We start from the raw sequence: 23513 nt of genomic DNA on the forward strand, positions 1-23513 counted from the left end.
AGAGGATTTCCACTACGTCTTGTGTGGGAAAAGTGCTTCCTGATTTCATTCCTGAATGGCCCAGCTCTAATTTTAAGATCCTGCCCTCTTGTTCTAGATTCCCTCACAAGAGGAAGTAGTTTCTCTGTACCTACCCTTTAACCTTTTAAACGCCTAAATTAGATCACCCTGCAACCTTTTTAAAATCAATGGGAATACATACGAATATTACAAGCGCCTTCCTCATTGGCTCAACTGGTTAAGGCAATGAGCAACTGAACTGCACAGACCAGGAAGGTGCAGGTTCTATCCTGATATCTCCTGAGTGTCAAATTTTTGTCGTAACACTCCTGTGAAGCGCCTTGGGATGTTTTACTACGTTAAAGGTGCGATATAAATACAAATAGTTGTTATTGAGTTGACTGATCCAGATCCAGGGAGCACTGCACTGTCCGAGGTGCAATCTTTCGGATGAGACGTTAAACCGAGGCCCCATCTACTCTCTCAGGTGGACGTAAAAGATTTCATGGCACTATTTCAAAGAAGAGCAGGGGAGTTATTCCTGGTGTCCTGGCCAACGTTTATCCCTCAATCACATGATTAAAACCAATTATCTGGTCATTATCACATTGCTGTTTGTGGGAACTTGCTGTGCGCAAATTGGCTGCTGCGTTTCCCACATAACAATAGTGTCTAAAATTCAAGAGTACTTCATTAGCTGTAAAGAGCTATGGGATGTCCTGAGGTTGTGAAAGGCACTATATAAATGTAAGTCGAGGGGCAATCATTTTTAAAATGTACCCACCAAATGATTGGTCCCCATCTCCAGAAGCTACACCATCCATTACCTTGGCCATGTGCGAGCCAGGACCATTAGCTTTGGTCGGTTTATAGCTATCACACACCTGAGTCCAGTTCTCGCAGATGTTGCTGGCTAGCAATTGAGAGGAGGAACCACTGCTGAATTTTGTAATTAACCAGCAGAAACTGCTGGAAATAGACGCGGGACCAGCCCACACCTGTAAAAAGGCAGGCTATGGTGTTTCAGGTGTGTAGCCCTTTATCAGAACTGTTCTGGTGTAATTGTGCATTCAAAGCATCATAACTTGTCTTTTTACAGATGGTAATTGATATCCTTTAATTTACTGTCTACCATGTGAAATGACCAAAAATGGCATTCCAACAATTCACAAGATTGCAAAGCTCCAGGGATTTTGCCTCCACTATATCTGGAAGTTGATCGCACCCATTCACCATTCTCTGTATGAAGAAGAATTGCCTAATACTGGATCTAAAAACGGTCTTTTTCCTAGTTTGAACCTATGCCTCAAAAGATTGAGTATCTCCCTAATTTCTTAGCGACCAGAACTGGAGACAGTATTCAAGGTGCGATTTGCGTTCGACTCCTTTGCCCATGTAGTTCAACATTCTGTTGGCTTTGATGATTGCTGCATTGGTTGGATATGCTTAGCGTTGCATCACCTACCAAGTCTCTAGGTCTCTCTATCTTCGTCCCTAGATACTTAAGCTTCATTCATAGAGTATGGGTGTTGCCTAATTTCCCTTCCTAGGTGTTGCACTTTACAATTGTCTGCTTAAAATTTCACCTGTCATTACTCTTCCCACTTACATATTTTGTCCAACTAATTCCGTAATCTCCAATTCCACTGCCCCTCCTAATTTGATATCATCTGAAAATTTGACCACTTTGCATGGCATTTCTGAATCCAGATCATTTACCTGAATTAGAAACAGTAGTGGTCCTAATACAGCCCTGAAACGCCCCAATCAATACCTCCTCTGACTCACTAACTCAATATCTCACTTCCTACCCTTCAGCTTGTTCCTTATCCATTGCCAAGATTTACCTCGAAACTTCAGAGCTTTGAATTTGCCCAACAGCCTTTCATGTGGAACTTTGTTGAAAGCCATCTGAAAATCAAGGTACATTACATCACACATCACCACCTTAAACATTCATTCCCTCTATCACCAGCGCACCATGGCTTCAGTGTGTACCATCTATAAGATGCACTATAGCAACTCACCAAAGCTTCCCAAACCCGCGACCTCTACCACCTACATGGGCAAAGGCAGCAGGTGCATAGGAGCACCTCCACATTCTCCTCCAGCCTGACTTGGAAGTATATCGCCGTTCCTTCAGCGTCACTGGGTCAAAATCCTGGAACTCCCTAACAGCACTGCGGGAGTATATTCACCATAAAGACTGCAGCGGTTCAGGAAGGCGGCTTGTCACCATCTTCTCAAGGGCAACTAGGAATGGGAAATAAGTGTTGGCCTTGCCAGCGATGCCCACATCCCAGGATCGAATATAAAAAAAAAACAGGTCTTTTCACAATCCATTTGGGTTGTCACTTCCTCAAAGAAGTCATGGGGGTTGGTTGGGCAGGATCTTTCTGAATCCATGTTGGCTGCTGTTTACTAGGTTATTATTGGATAGATAAACTTCAAGTTTACTCCTGATAATCCTGTTATTTGATATGAAACGGAAGTAATTGGCTGTACCTGTTTTGGCCCTCTATTTAAATATGGGCACCACGTGAATCTCCATTGACTCCCTCAAAATGATTATCAGTGGCTCCCAAAATCTATTCCCAAGTCTCTCAGCGCTCTGGGATACATGCCATCTGTCCCTGGAAACGAAATTGTTTCAAGCCCATTTAGCTGGTCTGGGACTTACAACTCGTTAAGATCAAAGTCATTGATTTTACTCTGGCAGGTCCGTGTTCGGAAAGGGCATTTTTCTTGGGTCAAGGGATGAAAGCTGATCTGATGAAATCATCATGACCCCTGCAGAGTATTTCTTGTATTTTTTTGACAGCGCAGGAAACTTTGTCCTGAATTTTTTTCATTATTAGCAGCCCAGTTGTTACCCCCCCAAGTCTGACTTCCCTGCTGCAGGCAATACTTTAGGTGATGAGCAGGAAGTCGAGATGTAAAAGAAAGACTTGCATTTATATAGCGTCTTTCACCGGATGTCTCAAAGCGCTTTACAGCCAATGGAGTACTTTTGGAGTGTCGTCACTGTTGTATTGTGGGAAATGCGGCAGCCAACTTGCGCACAGCAAGCTCCCACAGACAGCGATGTGATAATGACCAGGTAATCTGTTTTTGATATGTTGATTGAGGGATAAATATTGGCCAGGACACCGGGGATAACTCCCCTGCTCTTCTTCGAAATAGTGCCATGGGATTTTTTACATTCACCTGAGAAAGCAGATGGGGCCTCGGTTTAACGTCTCTCCGAAAGACAGCACCACCGGCAGTGCAGCACTCCCTCAGCACTGCACTGGTCAGCGTAGATTCTTGCGCTCAAGTCCCTGGAGTGGAACTTGAAGCCACAACTTTCTGACTCGGCGGCGAGTGAGTTACCGACTGGGCCTCAAGAGTAGTGAGTAGTGAGCCTCTGGAATGTGTTTCAGCGGTGGGTGCTGACTCTGCATGACTTCAAGAGAGAGCTGTATCGGTGCTTGGCTGAGGCAGCGAATGCATCATATAGAAGGAAGTGGTTTTACAAATAACATGGCCCATGTGATTGCCTGGACTGATTCCGATCACCTGAGGGGGTTGGAGAGGAATCTTCCACATTTTCTTCCCCCTTATTGGCACTGGATTTTCCTGAGGTTTTTTTTGCCTCTCCCAGGAGATTACATGGTTGTGGGGGAGAGGGGAAAAGGAAGTGTCTAGTTGTGAGTGTGGGCCACTTTTGTATGTTCATATGTAAAATCTGTTTTAAGTCTTTCCACTGAAAATGATTGTTTGTTATTGTAGTACCTGTTTCTGCCAGCGAGTGATGATGTGCAACCTATAATGAATTGTGAAATAGTCCTACAGTTTCACAGCACCATCAACCTCATTCTCATACAGAAAGTCTCGACCTCAATACTCTCTCAGTACTGCATAGGGATTGTCGGCCTGGATTATATGCTCAAGTCTCGGGGCTTGACCCTGTGACTTTCTTCTATCTCAGGCGAGCGTGCTATCCACTGTACCAAGGCTGACACCCTAGGTAAACTACGAAACACTGCTTAAACTGCGAGTGGCAATTTCTTACCTCAGCTGGCAATGACAGCCCCAGTAACAGGCTCAGAATGTGGGCCATGATAAGACACCACCGCAGCTCAGAGCCGTATTACACTAGCCATGAAGATGCTGGTTTATCGCACTGCACCTGACTACCACACTAATCAACCTTAAGACAGTTTTTAGCAGTCACTGTGTGGAAAGCAAATCATATGATATCCAAATATGTAGAGGCACTCAGTGATTCTCTGTGCAATGATGAGTGCCTTTGGCTTGAGTGAAGATAATTTGAATGCAATGACATCAGGAGAGTACTATTTTAACACAGCAGGTATGGTAGCTGAATTCTTGGGATGGATTGTCATGCCAAGCTCATACCAGCATTCCTGTAGCAGCAGGGCTACACAATATGAACTTGCTTGGGTAATCATTTTATGTTGGCCTAGCAACAGCTGTATCATATTCATGATGACACTGTCAGTGTTACGCTGCCACATGCACAAGGTTACATTGCCACACGCCCCAAGGTTATACTGTCACACGGACACACTCACATTCAGAAGGATACACTCACATCGACACAAGCAACATCGGCTTGCATTTATAAAGTGCAGAAAACCATCCCAAGGTGCTTCAGAAAGGTGCAATCATAGGAAAATGGACGCTGAGACAAAGAATGAGCTATTGGAAGGGGTGACTTCTGCTTCCGTCTTTCGGCTGATACATTAAACCGAGGCCCCGCCTGCCCTCTCAGGTGGACATAAAAGATCCCGTGGCACTATTTCAAAGAAGAGCAGGGGGAGTTATCCCCGGTGTCCCCCTGGCCAATATTTATTCCTCAATCAATATAACAAAAATATAGATTATCTGGTGATTATCACATTGCTATTTGTGGGAGTTCGCTGTGCGCAAATTGGCTGCCTCCGTTTCCCACATTACAACAGTGACTACACTTCGAACCTACTTAATTGGCTACAAAGCGCTTTGAGACGTCCGGTGGTCGTGAAAGGTGCTATGAAAATGCAAGTCTTTCGGTCAGGTTTTAGGAGGGCCTTAAAGGAGGAGAGCTTGGTGGAAAGGTAGAGGGGTTTAGGAAGGAATTACAGAGCATAAGGTCTAGACGGCTGCAAGCATAGCCGCCAAGGGTGGGGTGAAGGGAGAGGCAGATGAACAAGAAGACAGAGTCTGAGGGACAGAGGGTTCAGGGGCTGTTAGGGCTGGAGGATTTAGAGAGCTACAAAAGGGTGAGCCCATGAAGGGATTTAAACATGAGGATGAAGATTTTAAATTTGAGATGTTGGGGGACTGGGAGCCAATAGAGGTCAGTAAGAAGCAGGGTGATGGGTGAGCGAGATACGGTGGAGGATGGAACGCCGGCCAGGAGAGCATTGGAATAGTCGAGTCTGAAGGTGACAAAAGCATGGATGAGGGTTTCAGCAGCAGATGGGCTGAAGGTGGTGGGGAAGGAGGTGCCAGAGGCTAGTGATAGTACCAGAGGTGGAAGTATTCAGTCTTTGTGATGGAGAGGATGGGTTTGAAGCTCAGCTTGAGCTCAAATAGGATGCTGAGGTTGTGAACTGTCTGGTTCAGACTGAGAGGGTCATCAGATAGGTGGCAAGGAGTTTGTGGCAGGGACTGAAGACGATGGTTTTGGTCTTCCTGAGGTTGAACTGGAGAAAATTGCTGCTCATCCAAGACTGTATGTCACACCAGCACTCTGACAAAACCGAAACACTAAAGGGACCAAGAGAGGCGCTGGAGAGGTGGAGCTGGGTGTCAGCAGCGTACATGTGGAAGCTGACCCCATGTCTACGAATAATACCACCAAGGGGCAGCATGTAGATGTGGAAGAGGAGGGAGCCAAGGTCAGACCTTGGGGGACTCCAGAAATAATGGGGTGCGGGGCAGGAAGAAGGGCCATTTCGGGAGTTGTTTTGGGTCTGATTGGAAAGGTAACAGCAGAACCAAGCTAATGCAGTTCCACTGTGCTGGGCAACAGAGAAGAAGCATTGAAGAACATGAGTAGGCCATACAGCCTTTCGAGTCTGCTCCACCATTTAATAAGATCATGGCTGATCTTCGACCTCAACTCCACTTGATTCCCTTAAAGAGTCCAAAGAAGGATAGTATGGTCCACCATGTCAAAGGCTGCAGAGCGGATGACGAGGATGACGAGGACTAATACACCACGGTCATAGTCACAGAAGGCACCATTTGTGACTTTGGTTGTAACCATTTTGCTGCTGGGACAGGGGCAGAAAATTGATCAAAGAGTTTCACACATGGAGTTGCAAGAAAAGGTGTGTGAGATGACAACACATCCAAAGACTTTGGAGAGGAAAGGGAGGAGCCAGCAAGCGAGGCTTCTTGCTGGGGGTGCAGATTTAACCTCGTGTTTATATGCAAATGAGAAAAGGTTGGCCAGACATTTTATCATGCTGACTGTTCCCCTCTCAAGGACCTTGCTGATACATGTCCCATACATGTAAGGGGGGATGTTGATTTAGTGCAATTTGATGGATTATGGCTCACTTCCGGTCACAATCTATTTTTTGTTAAATAACCACCAGACATCGCAAAGGGCTTTACAGCCAATGAAGTACTTTTGGAATGTCGTCACTGTTGTAATGTGGGAAACGCAGCAGCCAGTTTGCACACAGCAAGCTCCCACAAACAGCAATGTGATAATGACCAGATAATGTTTTTTTGGTTACGTTGATTGAGGGATAAACATTGGCCCAAGGACACCGGGGATAACTCCACTGCTCTTCTTTGAAATAGCTCCATGGGATCTTTTGCATCTGCCTGAAAGGGCAGACAGGGCCTCGGTTTAACATCTCATCCGAAAGACGACACCTCCAACAGTGCTGCACTCCCTCAGCACTTCACTGGGAGTGTCAGCCTAGATTTATGTGTTCAAGTTCCTGGAGTGGGACATGAACCCACAACCTTCTGACTCAGAGGCGCGAGGGTGCTACTCACTGAGTCACAGCTGCTAAATGTCATTGCAAATGTCATTGAGGGCACTTAAGTAATTTGTGATTAGCTCGGTTTATTTCTTTTGCACTGTAACCTGTTCAACGGTTGCCCTGGTGATGCACTTACCCACCGCAGCAGCTGACAATGTTCTTAAGTACTTAAGAGTCGCTAGCCACATGGAGCCAATGTTAAAGCCCTCAATTAGCAGGTAGTTTATGAGCAGCAATCGAACAACTTATTTTAAGCTAAAGTATTTATTGAAGCCCTACAGTACTGTGTACTTCACAGGTTCTCATATGTTGCTATGAGTATATTAAAAGTTCAGTACCCTCCAGTCCTTTCGTTGTAGGCCAAACAAACCTCTGTTGTACATGTTGCAATGAAAGCAAATAAGGTGACACACAGCATCGTCAACAAGAAGTAATGTCTCTTTTTGCAATGTTACTCACTTCCATGCATTTATATAGTGCCTTTTGTAAAGTCCTGTCCCCTCAGTACAGATTCACACGAGGCATGTAGTGAAGTCAAAGTCACTCTGGACCTGCACCTTTATTTCACAGCTCTGGAATGCTGCACTTGCCTGAGACCTGTCTCTTGCAAATGCACCCCTGGTGGTAAGGTATGCTGGAGGTTACAGGTCATATCTTATTACAGTCATGTATAGCATGTTGGGATACAGTTATATATAATAATGTAAGATACATGACATCACCCTCCCCCAAGGTCTTATTGTCTTTATAGGTTCAATCTCTCAGGTGGTCTACGCTCTCGCGTGGAGCGTCTGAGTTGTGGTTCAGTTGTTTGCCTTGGTGTCTGTTTTTCTTTGGGTGTGGTTGCTGGTATCTCGCCTGGGCTGTCTGTTTCGATTAGTGTGATTGTTGTTGACTCGCCTGGGCTGTCTGTTGGGATTGCCCTTTCCTCAGGTTGTTCCCTCGTCTGTCCACCAGGTGTGGTGCGAGTTCCACATTATAGTCTGCCTCTGGTTCCGCAGTGTTGTTGGTAAATCTGCTTTTGATTTGGTTTACATGCCTCCGACAGGTTTGGCCATTGTCCATTTGTATTACCAGTAGCCTGTTTCCTTCCTTGCCCGTTACTGTCCCTGCAAGCCATTTGGGACCCCTGCCATAGTTTAGTACAAACACTTTGTCCCCTATCTCATTCCATCTCCCCCTCGAATTTCTGTCATGGTACTCAGTCAGCTTACGGCGCTTTGCCTCAACGATTTTGTGCATATCTGGGAGGATTAATGAGAGCCTTGTTTTTAAAGTCCTTTTCATCAACAGTTGTGCGGGAGGGATCCCAGTCAGTGAGTGCGGACGAGATCTGCATTCCAGCAGCAGTCGCAACAGGCGACCCTGCAGCGTGGGACTTTGGATTTTAAGCATGCCTTGTTTAATGATTTGCACTGCTCTCTCCACCTGGCCGTTGGAGGCCGGCTTGAACGGTCCCGTCTTGACGTGATTTATGCCGTGGTCAATTATAAAGTCTTGGGATTCTGCGCTGGTGAAGCACGGACCATTGTCACTGACCAATATGTCAGGGATTCTGTACGTTGCAAACATGGTTGCGAGGCTCTCCACAGTGGTGGAGGTTGTGCTCGATTTAAAATGGTGCATTCGATCCACTTTGAAAATGCATCTACAACTACGGGGAACATTTTGCCCATGAATGAGCCCGCATAGTATATGTGCACCCACGACCACGGTTTGGGAGGCCAGGGCCAGGGGCTCAGTGGAGCCTCCCTGGGGGCATTGCTGAGTTGGGCACAAATGGTGCACCTTCGGACGCAGAGCTCCAAGTTCGCGTCAATACCAGGCCACCAGACGTGGGATCTGTCTATGGCCTTCATGAGAACGATCCCCGGGTGCTCGCGGTGGAGCTCCCGGACAAATGCCTCTCTGCCTCGCAGAGGCATGACTACTCGGCTGCCCCACATCAGGCAGTCTGCTTGTAGTGATAGCTCATGCATGCGCCTGTGAAAGGGTTTTAATTCCTTGGGGCAGGCATCGCGAGCCTCTGCCCAGTCACCGGTTAGGACACATCTTTTTACTAAGGATAACGTGGGGTCGCTGGCCGTCCAGGCTCTGATTTGGCAAGCCGTCATGGGCGAACCTGTGGACTCAAAGGCATTGATTGCCATGACTATCTCACAGTCCTGTTCGTCAGACCCTTCCGTGGTCACCAGGGGTTGCCTGCTGAGCGCGTCGGCACAGTTAGTTGTGCCTGGTCTGTGCCTTATGGTATAGTCGTAGGACGCCAGCCTGAGTGCCCACCGTTGAATTCGCACCGAGGCGTTGGCGTTTATTGCCTTGCTCTCGGATAGGAGGGACGTGAGGGGCTTGTGGTCGGTTTCTAACGTGAACTTGGCCCCGAAAAGGAATTGTGCATTTTTTTGACACCGTACACGCACGCGAGCTCCTCCTTCTCTACCATTCCGTACCCGCGCTCCGCCCGCGAAAGTGACCTGGAGGCATAAGCTATGGGTTGTAATTTGCCCGCACTATTGACAAGTTGCAAAACGCACCCGACCCCATACGCTGACGCATCGCATGTGAGAACTAGCTTTTTACCTGGGTCAAAGAAAGTCAAAACACTGTTGGAACACAGAAGGTTGCGTGCCTTATTGAAGGCACGTTCCTGGGCGTCCCCCCAAAACCAATCGCACCGCTTCCTGAGTAGCACGTGGAGAGGCTCCAGCAGCGTGCTTAAGTTCTGCATAAAGTTCCCAAAGTAATTGAGTAGCCCGAGAAAGGCGCGCAGTTCTGAGACATTCCGGGGCCTGGGTGCCAGGCGAATTGCTTCTGTTCTGGACTCTGTTGGGCGGATTCCATCAGTGGCAATCCTTCTGCCCAAAAATTCAACCTCGGGTGCGAGAAACAGGCACTTGGATTTCTTGATTCGTAGGCCTACCCGATCCAACCGCTTTAGTACTTCCTCCAAATTACGGAGATGGGAGTTGGTGTCCCTGCCGTGATAAGTATGTCGTCTTGAAATACAACCGTCCCCGGGATGGACTTGAGCAGACTCTCCATGTTACGCTGGAATATGGCAGCTGCCGACCTGATGCCGAATGGGCATCGATTGTACATGAAAAGGCCTCGATGTGTGTTGATGGTGGTGAGTAGCTTGGATTCCTCGGTCAATTCTTGCGTCATATACCCAGATGTGAGGTCTAATTTTGAGAAAAGTTTACCTCCAGCCAATGTGGCAAATAAGTCCTCCGCTCTGGGCAGCGGGTACTGGTCCTGTAGGGAAACTCTGTTTACGGTAGATTTGTCGTCCCCACAGATTCGTACGGATCCATCAGGCTTCATGATTGGGACGATGGGACTTGCCCAGTCGCTAAATTCCACAGGTGATATAATGCCTTCCCGCAGAAGCCTGTCTAGTTCGTGTTCAATCTTTTCCCTCATCACATAGGGTACAGCTCTGGCCTTGTGATGGACCGGTCTAGCATCCTGTGTGATGTAGATTTTGACTTTGGCCCCTTTGAAAGTGCCCACACCTGGCTGAAAGAGATGTTCAAATCGCTTTATAACTGTTGAGCAGGAGGTCCGTTCCTCTAATTACATGGCATGGACATCATCCCATTTCCAGTTTAGTTTTGCCAGCCAGCTTCTCCCCAGCAGTGCTGGGGGGTCTCCGGGGACAATCCACAGGGGAAGTCGGTTCACTGTCCCTTTGTGTATGACAGAGAGCATGGCGCTGCCGAGGACTGGTACGATTTCTTTGGTATAGGTCCTTAGTTTGGTGTCGACCTTTGTGAGTTTTGGTCTGTCTCTTTTATGCGGCCACAGTTGTTCAAATTGTTGAGCCCCCATGAGAGATTGACTTGCTCCCATATCCAGCTCCATGTTGACAGATATCCCGTTGAGTAGGACCCTCATCATTATAGGAGGCGTCCTGTTGTAGGAGCAGCGGCCATTGATCGTGTTGACCCGCTGTACACCGGTGTCCCGGGTACTGTCCCCACCATCTTCTGGTCCGTTTTCCAACCCATCCAATTCGTATACCAGCCGAGCTGCCGTTTTTTTGCACATGCGGGCCAATATATTCACAATTTCTGCAAACAGCCGGCTGAAATTGACATCCCCTTGACGAGTGCCCAACCCCACACCTCCAGCACAGATCTGTTCCATTGTTCAAAGAATTCCCAAAGCATGAGCTGCGTCTGGCTGATCTCTCTTGAGCTTTTCTCAGTTTGTAGTTGATTGCTCGCATTGTGGGTTGATGAGGTGTGAACGGCCGTTCCTGTGGCCCTTGATGGCTTCTGCCTGCTGTCAAGAGCCTGTTCTCCCGGTTTTGTCTGTGTGTGGGGGTAGCAGCTTGTTTAGTGCTGTGAACTTCTTGTTCCAATATTTCGTTAGTTGTCGTACCTGCATTGTAAATCAACCTCGTTTCTTCTTCCTCGACCAAGAATGTCTGTGCAACCAGTGCTGCTGCCTCTAAGGTCAGGTTCTTGGTCTCTATGAGCTTTCGGAATATGCCTGCATGGCCTATTCCTTCAATGAAAAAGTCTCTCAGCATTTCTCTCCTCAGTTCATCGGAGAACTCACATAATCTAGCCAACCTCCGAAGTTCCGCCACGAAGTCGGGTATGCTCTGGCCCACACAGCGCCTGTAGTTGTAGAACCTGTGTCTGGCCATGTGTAGGCTGCACGCTGGCTTCAGGTGGTCTCTTACCAGTGTGCTCAATTCTTCAAACGACTTGCTTGCTGGTTTCTCGGATGCCAACAGATCCTTCATTAAAGCATATATTTTCGAGCCACAGCTGGTCAAGAAATGGGCTCTTCTCTTGTCTGCCTTATCGTCGCCTAACCAGTCTCTGGTTACAAAGCTTTGCTGGAGCCTTTCTATAAAGTTCTCCCAATTGTCTCCCGCATTGTACTTTTCATCTGATCCGTTGTTCGCCAAACTGTGGATTCTGTAATCCCGTAACCCGTCGTCACTGTAAAGTCCTGTCCCCTCAGTACAGATTCACATGAGGCATGGAGTGAAGTCAAGGTCACTCTGGACCTGGACCTTTATTTCACAGCTCTGGAATGCTGCACTTGCCTGAGACCTGTCCTTATAGACCTGTCTCTTGCAAGTGCACCCCTGTTGGTAAGGTATGCTGGTGGTTACAGGTCATATCTTATTACAGTCATGTATAGCATGTTAGGATACAGTTATATATAATAATGTAAGATACATGACACCTTTCATGACCTCAGGACGTTCCAAAGCGCTTTACAGCAAATGAAGTATTTTTGAAGTGGAGTCACTGTTATTAATGTAGTAAACACAGCAGCCAATATACACACAGCAAGCGCCCACAGGCAGCAATGTGATAATGACCAGATATTCTTTTTTTTTGTAATATTGTTTGAGGGATAAATATTAGCCAGGACACTGGGGAGAACTCCCTTGCTCTTCTTCAAAACATGCTGTGGGTTCTTTTACGTCAGAGTGTCGGTCCAGATTTTGTGCTCGAATGTTACATGTTTATCTGTGCACAGTGTGAGGCTCGGTGCAGCAACTCACCATGCTTATTTTGACAGCACCTCCCAACCTTTGACCTCAACCATCGAGAAGGACAGAGAATTAGGATGTCATGAGAATATCATCACCTCCAAGCCAGATACCATCCTGACTTGGCTGTACATCAGCCGAATCTTCATTGTCACTGGGTGAAATTCCTGGAACTTCCTACTTCACGGGAGTGCCATCAAAAAAACTTGCAGCGGTTCAAGGAGAAGGCCCACAACCATCTTCTCAGGGCAACTAGGGATGGGCAATAAATGCAGACTTGCCAGTGACGCCCACATCTTGAAAATGAAGAATAAAAAAAAAGATTTTTGGCCTTGGACAGGGTGCAAAGGAGATTTAACAGAATGATAGCAGGGATGAGAGACTTCAGCTATGTGGCGAGACGAGAGAAGCTGGGTGTAATGTATGCACCTGTGAGTATGCTCACAGGTTTGTAGAGTTGTTGCTTTGAGGCAAGGTGGCCGAGTGGTTAAGGTGCTGGACTACTAACCCATTGTGCTCTGCACGCATGGTTTCGAATCCCATTCTTTTACCTATGGCGATACTAGTCTGAAAAAGCCCGATCTCCTTTGATCTCGGATGCGAAGCAGAGTAAGGCCTGGTTAGTACTTGGAAGAGAGACCGAGGTGCTGGAGACTTTTCAAGCGCACGTGGGGAGATCCCGTCTGAACTGACCCCCGTCCGGACAGAATTCCTCATCGGCGCCAAGCCCCGGAACCTCCCTCGGGAGCCGGTGCCTCACAGCTTGAGCTGCCTCGGGGAAATCCCCTCCGTGCCTTTCAGTTCCGCGCGGAGGGGTTTCCTGTACGGGCTGCTCCTGCACACTCTCCACTTTGCCATCCTCGTCCGCCGTCCGGACACGCCATGGCGCACCATCTTGCCGTCCGGAGGAGGCGGGGGTCCCCGATGGAGCGGACTCTACGCGGGAGTCCTCCCAGTATTTACTGGGGACTTGGACTGGAGGGTGGTGCATGGAGCAGTCCCGTGCAACAAATTTTTAAGTCGGTTCACGGGCTCCCAGGCCGCCTGCAATTTCTGCGGTCTGGAAGAGTCCGTGTTCCATGTTTTTACGGAATGTGCGAGGTTGCAGCCCCTGTTTCATTATTTAAAGGGGCTGTTCCTCAATTTCTGGTTGCACTTCAGTCCCACACTTCTGATCTTTGGGCACCCTGTGCGGAGGGGAGCGGATAGGTCCGAAGGCCTCCTCGTAGGACTGCTCCTGGGCACGGCCAAAGGGGCCATCAGCCGGTCCAGGCAGTGGGCGATCGAGAGGGTCGTTCAGCCCGACTGCCTGCCTCTCTTCCGCGCTTACATCCGAGCCAGGGTGTCCCTGGAGACAGATCACGCGGTGTCCACCGGTACGCTCACGGCCTTCCGCGAGAGGTGGGCGCCGGAGGGACTGGAGTGCATCATCACCCCTGGCAACCAAATTTTAATTTGATTTTATATGTTTTAAAGTTCAATTTGTTTTATTGACGTTTTTTTTTAGTGTCCCCCCAGTCAGGGGGCACTTGTATAATTTGCCTCTCGGTGCCCTAAAAAACCCCACAAATAAACCCCACAAAAAAAAACCCAAAAAAACAAACAAACAAAAGAAAAGGGCACTTGAAAAGTGTTTGGAGTGTCCCCTTCTTTTAATTAGGGGGCACTTGAGTTCATGTTTATTTTTGTTCTCAACAAAAGAGTTGTAGAGTTGTTGATTTGAGGCAAGGTGGCCGAGTGGTTAAGGTGCTGGACTACTAACCCATTGTGCTCTGCACGCATGGTTTCGAGTCCCATTCTTTTACCTACGGCGATACTAGTCTGAAAAAGCCCGATCTCTTTTGATCTCGGATGCGAAGCAGAGTAAGGCCTGGTTAGTACTTGGAAGAGAGACCGAATGGGAATTCCAGGTGCTGGAGACTTTTCAAGCACGTGGGGAAAACCCGTCCGAACTGACCCCCGTCTGGACAGAATTCCTCATCGGCGCCAAGCCCCGAAACCTCCCTCGGGAGCCGGCGCCTCACAACTTGAGCCGCCTCGGGGAGATCCCCTCCGTGCCTTTCAGTTCTGCGCGGAGGGGTTTCCTGTGCGGGCTGCTCTTGCGCACTCTCCACCTTGCCATCCTCGTCTGCCGTCCGGACACGCCATGGCGCACCATCTTGCCGTCCGGCGGAGGCGGGGGTCCCCAGTGGAGTGCTCTCTATGCGCGAGTCCTCCCTTTATTTGAGGTTGCAGCCCCTATTCCATTATTTGAAGGGGCTGCTCCTCAAATTCTGGTTGCACTTCAGTCCCACACTCCTGATCTTTGGGCACCCTGTGCTGAGGGGAGCGGGTAGGTCCGAGGGCCTCCTCGTAGGACTGCTCCTGAGCACGGCCAAGGGGGCCATCAGCCGGTCCAGGCAGCGGGCGGTTGAGGGGGTCGTTCAGCCTGACTGCCTGCCTCTCTTCCACGCTTACATCCGAGTCAGGATGTCCCTGGAGATAGAGCACGTGGTGTCCACCGGTACGCTCGCGGCCTTCCGCGAGAGGTGGGCGCCAGAGGGACTAGAGTGCTTCATCACCCCCGGCAACCAAGTTTTAATTTGATTTTAATGTCTAAATTTGGCGGTTTTTAGTGCCCCCCCCCTCCACCCTCCCCTTTGAGCCAGGAGGCATATATAATTTGTGTTTTAGTGCCCTCAAAAAAAACCAAGGAGGCACTTGTTTGAAAGTGTCTAGAGTGTGCCTCCCTTTAACCAGGGGGCACTTGATTAATGTTGTCTACAAAAATAGTTGTAGAGTTGTTGAACAACGGGCCAGGGTGTCCCTGGAGATGGAGCATGCGGTGTCCACTGGTACTCTCGTGGCCTTCCGCGAGAGTTGGGCGCCGGAGGAACTGGAGTGCATCATCACCCCCGGCAAACAAATTTTAATTTGACCATTTAAAGTTTAAAGTTTAATTTGTTTAAATTGCCGGTTTTAGTGCCCCTTTAATAAGGAGACATTTGATTTACAGGTACAACGAAAATAAATGTAGAATTGTTGAGTCGTGAGTGGCTTAGCCAGTCACATGATGTTTACAAGACTCGATAAAACCCCAGCCAGTTGGGTTCAGGGGATCCACGATGAGGCAGGTGGTTGTGAGCCTGGTGGATGAACTGGTAATGTGTAGTGTGATTGTTAACCCTTTTGCTAATAAACCAACTAGTTCTTAATAGAAATGTGTTGCTATGAATTCTTAAGCAAAGAACCCATGAAGCCAATACATTACAGTGGGACTGTTCTCCTTACAGCAGAGAGGGGGGTAAGGAGAGATTTAATAGAGGTGTTCAAAATTCTGAGAGATTTTACTCGCGTAAACAAGGAGAAACTTTCCTGTGGCAGGAGGGTTGGGTAACCAGAGGACACAGATTTTAAAAAATTGGCAAAAAAACATATGGAGATGAGGAGAACTGTTTTTACGCAGTGAGTTATTATGATCTGGAACCCACTGCCTGCAAAGGAGGTGGAAGTGGTAATTTTCAAAAAAGAAACAATTGCAGGGCTATGGGGAAAGGATAGGAGAGTGGGATTAACTGGATAGTTCTTTCAATGGGCTGAATGTCTCCTCATGTGCTCTGTGATTCTAAGGGCAAGAAACAGAAACGTCATGGGAACACCACCTCCAGGTTCTCCTGCAAGTCACATGCCATCCTGATTTGGATGCATAATCACCTGTTTCTTCATTGTCACTGGGTCAATTTTCTGGATGCTTGACACCATTACCATAAGAGCTGTAGCAGTTCAAGTCGTAGGTTCACCACCACCTTCTCGGGGCAACTAGGGATGGGCAATAAGTGTGGCCCTGCCGGCCATGCCCACATCCTGAGAATATTTAATTTTAAAAAGGTTTAACGTCCCTGGGAGCCACATGGCCATACAAAGGAGCAACATCACAAAGGGATCTGAACTGATTTTTTTGGGGGACTGCAAGTAAATGTCCTTCAAAAATGTATCACCAAGATCATAAACGGAATGTTAACTCAGTGTGTCAGCCAGTGGCTCAGTGGGTCGCACTCTTCGTCTCAGAGTCAAAAGGTTATGGGTTCACATCCCAATCAGAGACCTGAGCACAAAAATCTAAAAAGCTGACACACACCTGGTGCAGTACTGAGAGAGTGCTGCACTGTCAGAAGTGCCGTGTTTCGGATGAGAAGTTAAAACTGAGGCCCCGCCTGCTCTCTCAAGTCGATGTAAAAGATCCCATGGCACTATTTCGAAGAAGTGCAGGGGAGTTCTCCCTGGTGTTCTGGCCTCAATCCCCGTATCCCTCAATCAACATAACAAAAAAACACAGATTATCTGGTCATTATCACATTGGTGTTTGTCTGAGTACAAATTAGCTTCTGTGATTCTTACATTACAGCAGTGACTACACTTCAAAAAATTACTTCATTGGCTTTGGTAAAGCACTTTGTGAAAGGTGCTATATAAATGCAAGTCTTTCTTTCTCAGAGTAAAAGGTTCAACATATTTTTCCAATTAATTATAAAATAATGTAATAGAGGGAGATGCGCAATGGAATAAAAGAAAACATAAATAAACTAGTATACACAGGATAAAATATCTCTTTCTTACATGCCAAAAACAAATAGTATGTTGTAAAATAATCTCTCGTGGGCATATTGGTAGTGATCTAAAAAAAACCAGAGTGCGTCAGGGAAACTAGCCTGCAGAGAATGGTTTCCAGGAGTGTGGCAGTTTGGCTGTTTATGTTTTGATTCTGCAGAGGATTGCTTGTGATTGAATGAGCGATGCAGCCCAGAAACAAGGCAGATGGCATGTGGACAGGAGTCAAACATTTACGCAGTCCGTAAATGTTCCCGGAGCGGAGACCAAAAAAAAAGCTGTGACTGTTACTTGGCTGCAATGTAAAGGCTTAAATTGAAAATGAGGTCGTGGTCACAAGCTGATTCACCACTAGCTCATGTGCATGGAATGTTTGGACCTAACTCCTGAACCATGTGCACCGCTTGTTACTGCGCTAAGAATGGGCATGATACATTTATGGATCGAAAGGGATAATGGTCCTACAATTTCATTACACAAACCTTCGGCGTGCTGACTGTCCCAAAAGGCAAAAGAAGCTGGAAATTTGATACAAAAAGAGAAAAATGCTGGAAACGCTCAGCAGGTCTGCCCGCATCCCTGTGGAGAGAGGAACACGTTTCCTGTTGCGTGTTTCCAGCATTTCCCGATGTCGAATGTCCCTTTAGATGTTGCTTGGGGATCCTGTTTGGAGAGTGGTGTCAGACAGTCACGATAGTGAAGTTGTGAAACCTCATAGGTAACACTGTTCTGATCTAACACAGAGCAGTTGGCCTAGTACAGAGATACCCCTAACAACTATGGATTACATCGGATATGCAGCCCACAAACAGGCCATTCGGCCCAACCAGTCCATGCCGCAGACTATGCTCCCCTTGAGCCTCCTCCCGTCTTTCCTCATCTAAATTTATCCACATAACCCTCTATTCCCTTCTCCCTCATATGCTTATCTGGCCTTCCCTTAAATGCATCGATACTATTCGCTTCAACCTACTCCCTGTGGTCGCGAGTTCCACATTCTCACCACTCTCTGGGTAAAGAAGTTTCTTCTGAATTCCCGATTTGATTTCTTGGTGAAATTCCCTAATTGATTTCTTGGTGACTATCTTGTATTGATGGGCTCTAGTTATGCTCTTCCCCACAAGTGGAAACATTCTCTCTGTGCCCGTTCTATCAAAACCTTTCATAATTGTAAAGACCTCTACCATGTCGCCCCTCAGCCTTCCCTTTTCAAGAGAAAAGAGACCCAGCCTGTTCATCCCTTGCTGATAGGTATACCCTCGCATTTTTGTTATCATCCTTGAAAATCTTTTTTGCAGCCTTTCCAGTGCCTTTATATCCTTTTTATAATATGGCAACCAGAATTGTACGCAGTGCTCCAAGTGTGGTACAGGCAGAGCCAGTTGGCACTCATACCAGCGGCAGTTCTGTGCCATTCACATGCGTGGGAAGTTTGCAGATCCAACTTAGCCTATAGCAAAAGAAGGTCCTTAACCTTGATTCAAGTACAGTTCCCAATACATACATCATCCGCTCTCATCCAGGACAGCCACCTGTATCTGGGAAATGGCGCTAACTGTAAAGTCCTTACACAATACCATAAATCCACACGAGGCACATTGGGAGAGCCTGCGCTGTCAAAGGCATCGACAGCCATGACCATCTCAGCGCTTTGCTCCGCTGCCCCCTTGGTGGTGGCCAGTGGAAGCCTGCTGAGCACGTCAGCGCAATTTTCGGTGCCGAGCCGGTGCCGGATGGTGTAGTCATACGCAGCCAGTGTGAGAGCCCATCGCTGTATGCGAGCTGACGCATTGGCATTGATGGCCTTGCTGTCTGACAACAGGGATGTTAATGGCTTGTGGTCCGTTTCTAATTCGAACCTCCTGCCAAAAAGGCACTGATGCATCTTTTTCACCCCATAGACGCATGCGAGTGCTTCCTTCTCAACCATCCCATATATCCGTTCAGCTTGAGAGAGTGACCTGGAGGCATAAGCCACAGGTTGTAGTTGGCCCTCAGCGTTACCCTGCTGCAACATGCATCCAACCCCATAGGACGATGCATCACATGTCAGAAGCAATTTCTTACGGGGGTCGTACAGGGTCAACAACTTATTTGAACAAAGTAGGTTCCGCGCCCGATTGAAAGCCCGTTCCTGACAGTCCACCCAAAACTAATCACAACCCTTATGCATGAGCACATGTAGCGGCTGCAACAATGTGCTTAAGTTCGGCAGAAATTTCCCGAAATAGTTCAAGAGTCCCAGAAATGAATGCAACTCCGATGTGTTACAGGGCCTGGGCGCTCGTCGAATCGCCTCCGTTTTGGATTCGGTGGGCCGAATCCCATCTGCAACAACCCTCCTGCCCAGAAACTCGACCTCGGGAGCCAAAAACACACATTTAGGTTTCTTGAATCGCAGGCCCCCGGTCCAGCCGGCGTAGCACCTCCTCCAGGTTTGTGGAGGTGTTCCTCGGTGTCACGACCGGTGATGAGGATGTCGTCCTGAAATACGATTGTTCCAGGAATTGATTTGAGCAGACTTTCCATGTTTCTTTGAAAAATCGCGGCCGCTGACCGAATGCCAAATTGACACCTGTTGTAAACGAACAGTCCCTTGTGCGTGGTGATGGTGGTCAGTAGTTTAGATTCGTCGGCCAGTTCCTGGGTCATGTAGGCTGAAGTGAGGTCCAACTTGGTGAACAGCTTGCCGCCTGCCAGCGTGGCAAAAAGGTCCTCCACTCTCGGGAGCGGGTATTGGTCTTGTAGGGACACCCGGTTGATAGTGGCCTTGTAGTCGCCACAGATCCTGACCGAGCCATCCGCTTTTAGGACGGGAATGATGGGGCTTGCCCAGTCACTGAATTCAACGGGCAAGATGATGCCCTCTCTCAGCAACCAGTCCAACTCGCTCTCAATTTTCTCCCGCATCACATACGGCACAGCTCTGGCTTTGTGATGCACTGGTCTGGCATCCAGGGTGATGTGTATCACTACTTTGGTACCTTTGAACGTCCCGATGCCAGGTTGAAATAGTGACTCAAATTGCTGTAGGACCTGTGAGCATGAACTTCGCTCCATAGATGATATGGCGTGCACATCCACCCATTTCCAGTTCATCTCAGCTAACCAGCTCCTCCCCAACAGTGCGGGACCATTGCCCGGGACAATCCAGAGTGGCAGCCGGTTCACTGATCCATTGTGTGTGACCGCCAACATTGCACTGCCTAGCACTGGAATGATTTCTTTGGTGTACATCCGTAATTGCGTCTCAATGCATTCTAGTTTGGGTCTGCTGGCTTTAAGTGGCCACAGCTTTTCGAATTGTTGAACACTCATGAGTGACTGGCTGGCCCCCGTGTCCAGCTCCATGCGTACAGGGATGCCATTTAATAGGACTTTCATCATCATAGGTGGCGTTTTGGTATATGAGCTGTGAATGTTTGCCACATGAACCCGCTGAACTTCAGCGTCCATTGATTTGCCCCAAGCGTCATGCCTCGCAGACCCATCATCTGGTTCATCCGCCTCGTATATTAGCCTGGTTACAGGCTTTCTGCACATTCTGGCTAAATGGCCAGTGAGGTTACAATTTCTGCAGATGAACTGTTGAAACCTGCAAGTCCTGGCAGCATGTCTGCCCCCACACCTCCAGCATGAACTGAGATTCCCATTGCTGTGAACAAAAAGAGCTATTGCAAGGCATTCCTCGCTGATTGTCCCTTTGACTGCTCTTGAGCACCCTGTTAGTGGGTATCAATGGCCCCATCCTGGGCCGCATTGTCCACTGGGGGGCGTAAATGTCCGTTCAGACTGCCATTGTCTCTGTTGGAGACTTACTCTTGGGTCTATTGCTGCCTGGGGTGTCTCGAACTGCCCTTGCCTGCCTGCGGGTCTCTGTGTCGCATTTATGATATTGACTCCCTGGTCCATTGCCACATTGGAGGCAGAATTGCACGCGTATATTATCTTGGTTTCCTCCTCCCCTGTGATAAAGGTCTGAGCCATCAACGCCGCCGCTTCCAAGGTCAAGTCCTTGGTCTCAATTAGCTTTCTGAAAATCCCAGCATGACCGATGCCCTCAATAAAGAAATCCCTTAGCATCTCCCCCCCTGCAGGCATCTGCGAACTTACAGAGGTTGGCCAAGTGCCAGAGGTCCGTATGCTCTGTCTTTCCCGACGTCGGTGTGTATAGAATCTGTGTCGGGCCAAGTGTACGCTGCTTGCCAGTTTGAGGTGCTCACCGATTAGTTTGCTGAGCTCTTCGAAGGTTTTGTCCGTCGGCTTCTCGGGTGCTAGCAGGTCTTTCATGAGCGCGTAAGTCTTAGGTCCACAGCTGATCAGCAGATGAGCCCTTCGCTTGTCGCCCAGCCAGTCCTTCGTGGCAAAACTCTGCTGGAGCCTCTCAATGAAATCATCCCAGTCCTCACCAATATAGTACCATTCATCTGTGCTGCCGGTGGCCATTCTCGTGGGTCGTTGATTCCCGTTTCTCATCGCCAATGTAAAGTTCTTACACAATACCACAAATCCACATGAGGCACATTCTATGGACAAGGCCACTCCATGACCTGAACCTTTATTCATAGAACCAAGAAGTCATGACCGTTAGTGGGACCTCCCTTTATATACCTGGATGACCAGGTGAGGAGTGTCTCCCACAAGTTCACCCCCTGTGGTCAAGGTGTGCATTTCTTACGTATATACAGTATTGCAGTGTTGTTACATAAAGGTTACATACATGACACTAACCATTTGCCATCAGCATAGGCGTCAATTGCAAAGGTGCCACTTAAACAAGTATTAAGCACGTTGACTACTTTGAGCAATTCACTCCATAAACTTGAGCTCATCCAAAACTCTGCTGCCCACATCCTGACTCACATCAAGCCCTGTTTACCCGATACCTCTGTGCTCGCTGACCTACATTGACTCCCAGTCCGGCAATGCCTCGATTTTAAAATTACTAAAATTGTTTTCAAATCCCTCCATGGTCTCGCCCCTTCCAATCTCTGTAACTTCCTCCAGCTCTATGATGCTCCGAGATCTCTTCGCTCCTCCAATTCTGGCCTCTTGCACATCCCTGATTTCCATCGCTCCACCAGCCTTCAGCTGCCTGGGCCCTAAGCTCTGGAATTCCCTCCCTAAACCGCTCCACCTCTCTACCTCTCTCTCCTTCTTTAAGACGATCCTTTGAACCCTACCTCTTTGACCAAGCTTTTGTTCACCTGCGCTAACATCAGTGCCAAAGTTTGTCTGATAACACTCCTGTGAAGTGTTTTGGGACATTTTACTACAGTACAGGTACTATATAAATGCAAGTTGTTGTTCAAGCAGTTGTTCGCACCTCATTAAAGTGCGATTACCTTAGCGATGTGCCTGTCATTAAGCGATGTCCGCCACCTCCAGGTTGGTTATGACCAAAAAAACGATTTATTTACAATTCCGATTATTCCCTGTTTCCCGTCACAAATTCCAGGCTCTGTTTTGCAATCAGGTTTAAATTTGGTTCTTTCTCCGTTCGCTGTCAAACTGTGTCTGGAATGGGACACATTCTGGCTCCATTTTAAAAGTCAGCACTGTACGGACCTTTCTGTTACCGGTGAAAAGGTGAGAGTGTGGACTCTGTCCATTTAACTCGCCCTCTTCTGTCTGCCCACCCTCCCCTCCCCTACCTTCCCCTCCCCCACCCCTCCCCTACCCTCTCCTCCTCTCCCCACCCCTCCCCCACCCTCCCCTCCCCCACCCCCACCCCTCCCCCACCCTCCCCTCCCCCACCTCTCTCCCACCCTCCCCTCCCCTCCCCCCTCCATCATATTCTGATCACCTCTTAAACAGTTCCAGGGCTTTAATCTCTTTCGGATGAGACGTTAAACCGAGGCCCCATCTGCTCTCTCTTAAGTGGACGTAAAAGATGCCATGGCTGTATTTTGAAGAAGAGTTCTTCCCGGTGTCCTGGCCAATATTTATCCCTCAATCAAAATAACAAAAACAGATTATTTGGTCATTATCACATTGCTGTTTGTGGGAGCTTGCTGTGCGCAAATTGGCTGCTGCATTTCCTACATTACAACAGTGTCTACACTTCAAAAGTACTTCATTGGCTGGAAAGTGCTTTGAGAGGTCCGGTGGTCGTGAAAGGCGCTATATAAATGTAAATTTTTCTTTCTTTCCAACTCAAGTTGCTGAGGAAGAGGTGACGACGAGATGTGAAAAGATCAATATGGACAGAGTTTTAAAGCTGCTGATTTTCAGTCGTTTCCCGTTTGGATCATCGTGGGTTACTGTGAGTGCGCCTTCCCTACTTCTTCTGCTCATCCATTGGCCATTCAGCATCTCCTCAGTTGGGGGCATACATAATACAAGGCTACATCCATAATCGATAGTGATCAGGGCATAAAAGTCATCTTTCCTTCTGTTTTGGGGGATTAAGA

The 23513-nt window shown here is 48.1% G+C and overlaps 1 long non-coding RNA gene and 1 pseudogene across 1 annotated transcript in view; both read left to right on the forward strand.

The window, feature by feature from the left end:
* The first annotated feature begins 7505 nt into the window (after nucleotides 1-7505).
* LOC139250271 (uncharacterized) overlaps nucleotides 7506-23513 on the forward strand; it is a 90719-nt gene continuing 74711 nt past the window's right edge. The window contains exons 1-2 of the long non-coding RNA XR_011591280.1: nucleotides 7506-7621; nucleotides 23262-23365. This is a non-coding gene — a long non-coding RNA (uncharacterized lncRNA). The remainder of the gene's footprint in view (nucleotides 7622-23261; nucleotides 23366-23513) is intronic.
* Nucleotides 14317-14435, forward strand: LOC139252051 (5S ribosomal RNA; annotated as a pseudogene).

The sequence above is a fragment of the Pristiophorus japonicus genome, chromosome 2, assembly GCF_044704955.1.
Source record: "Pristiophorus japonicus isolate sPriJap1 chromosome 2, sPriJap1.hap1, whole genome shotgun sequence".
NCBI classification, from domain to species: Eukaryota; Metazoa; Chordata; class Chondrichthyes; family Pristiophoridae; genus Pristiophorus; species Pristiophorus japonicus.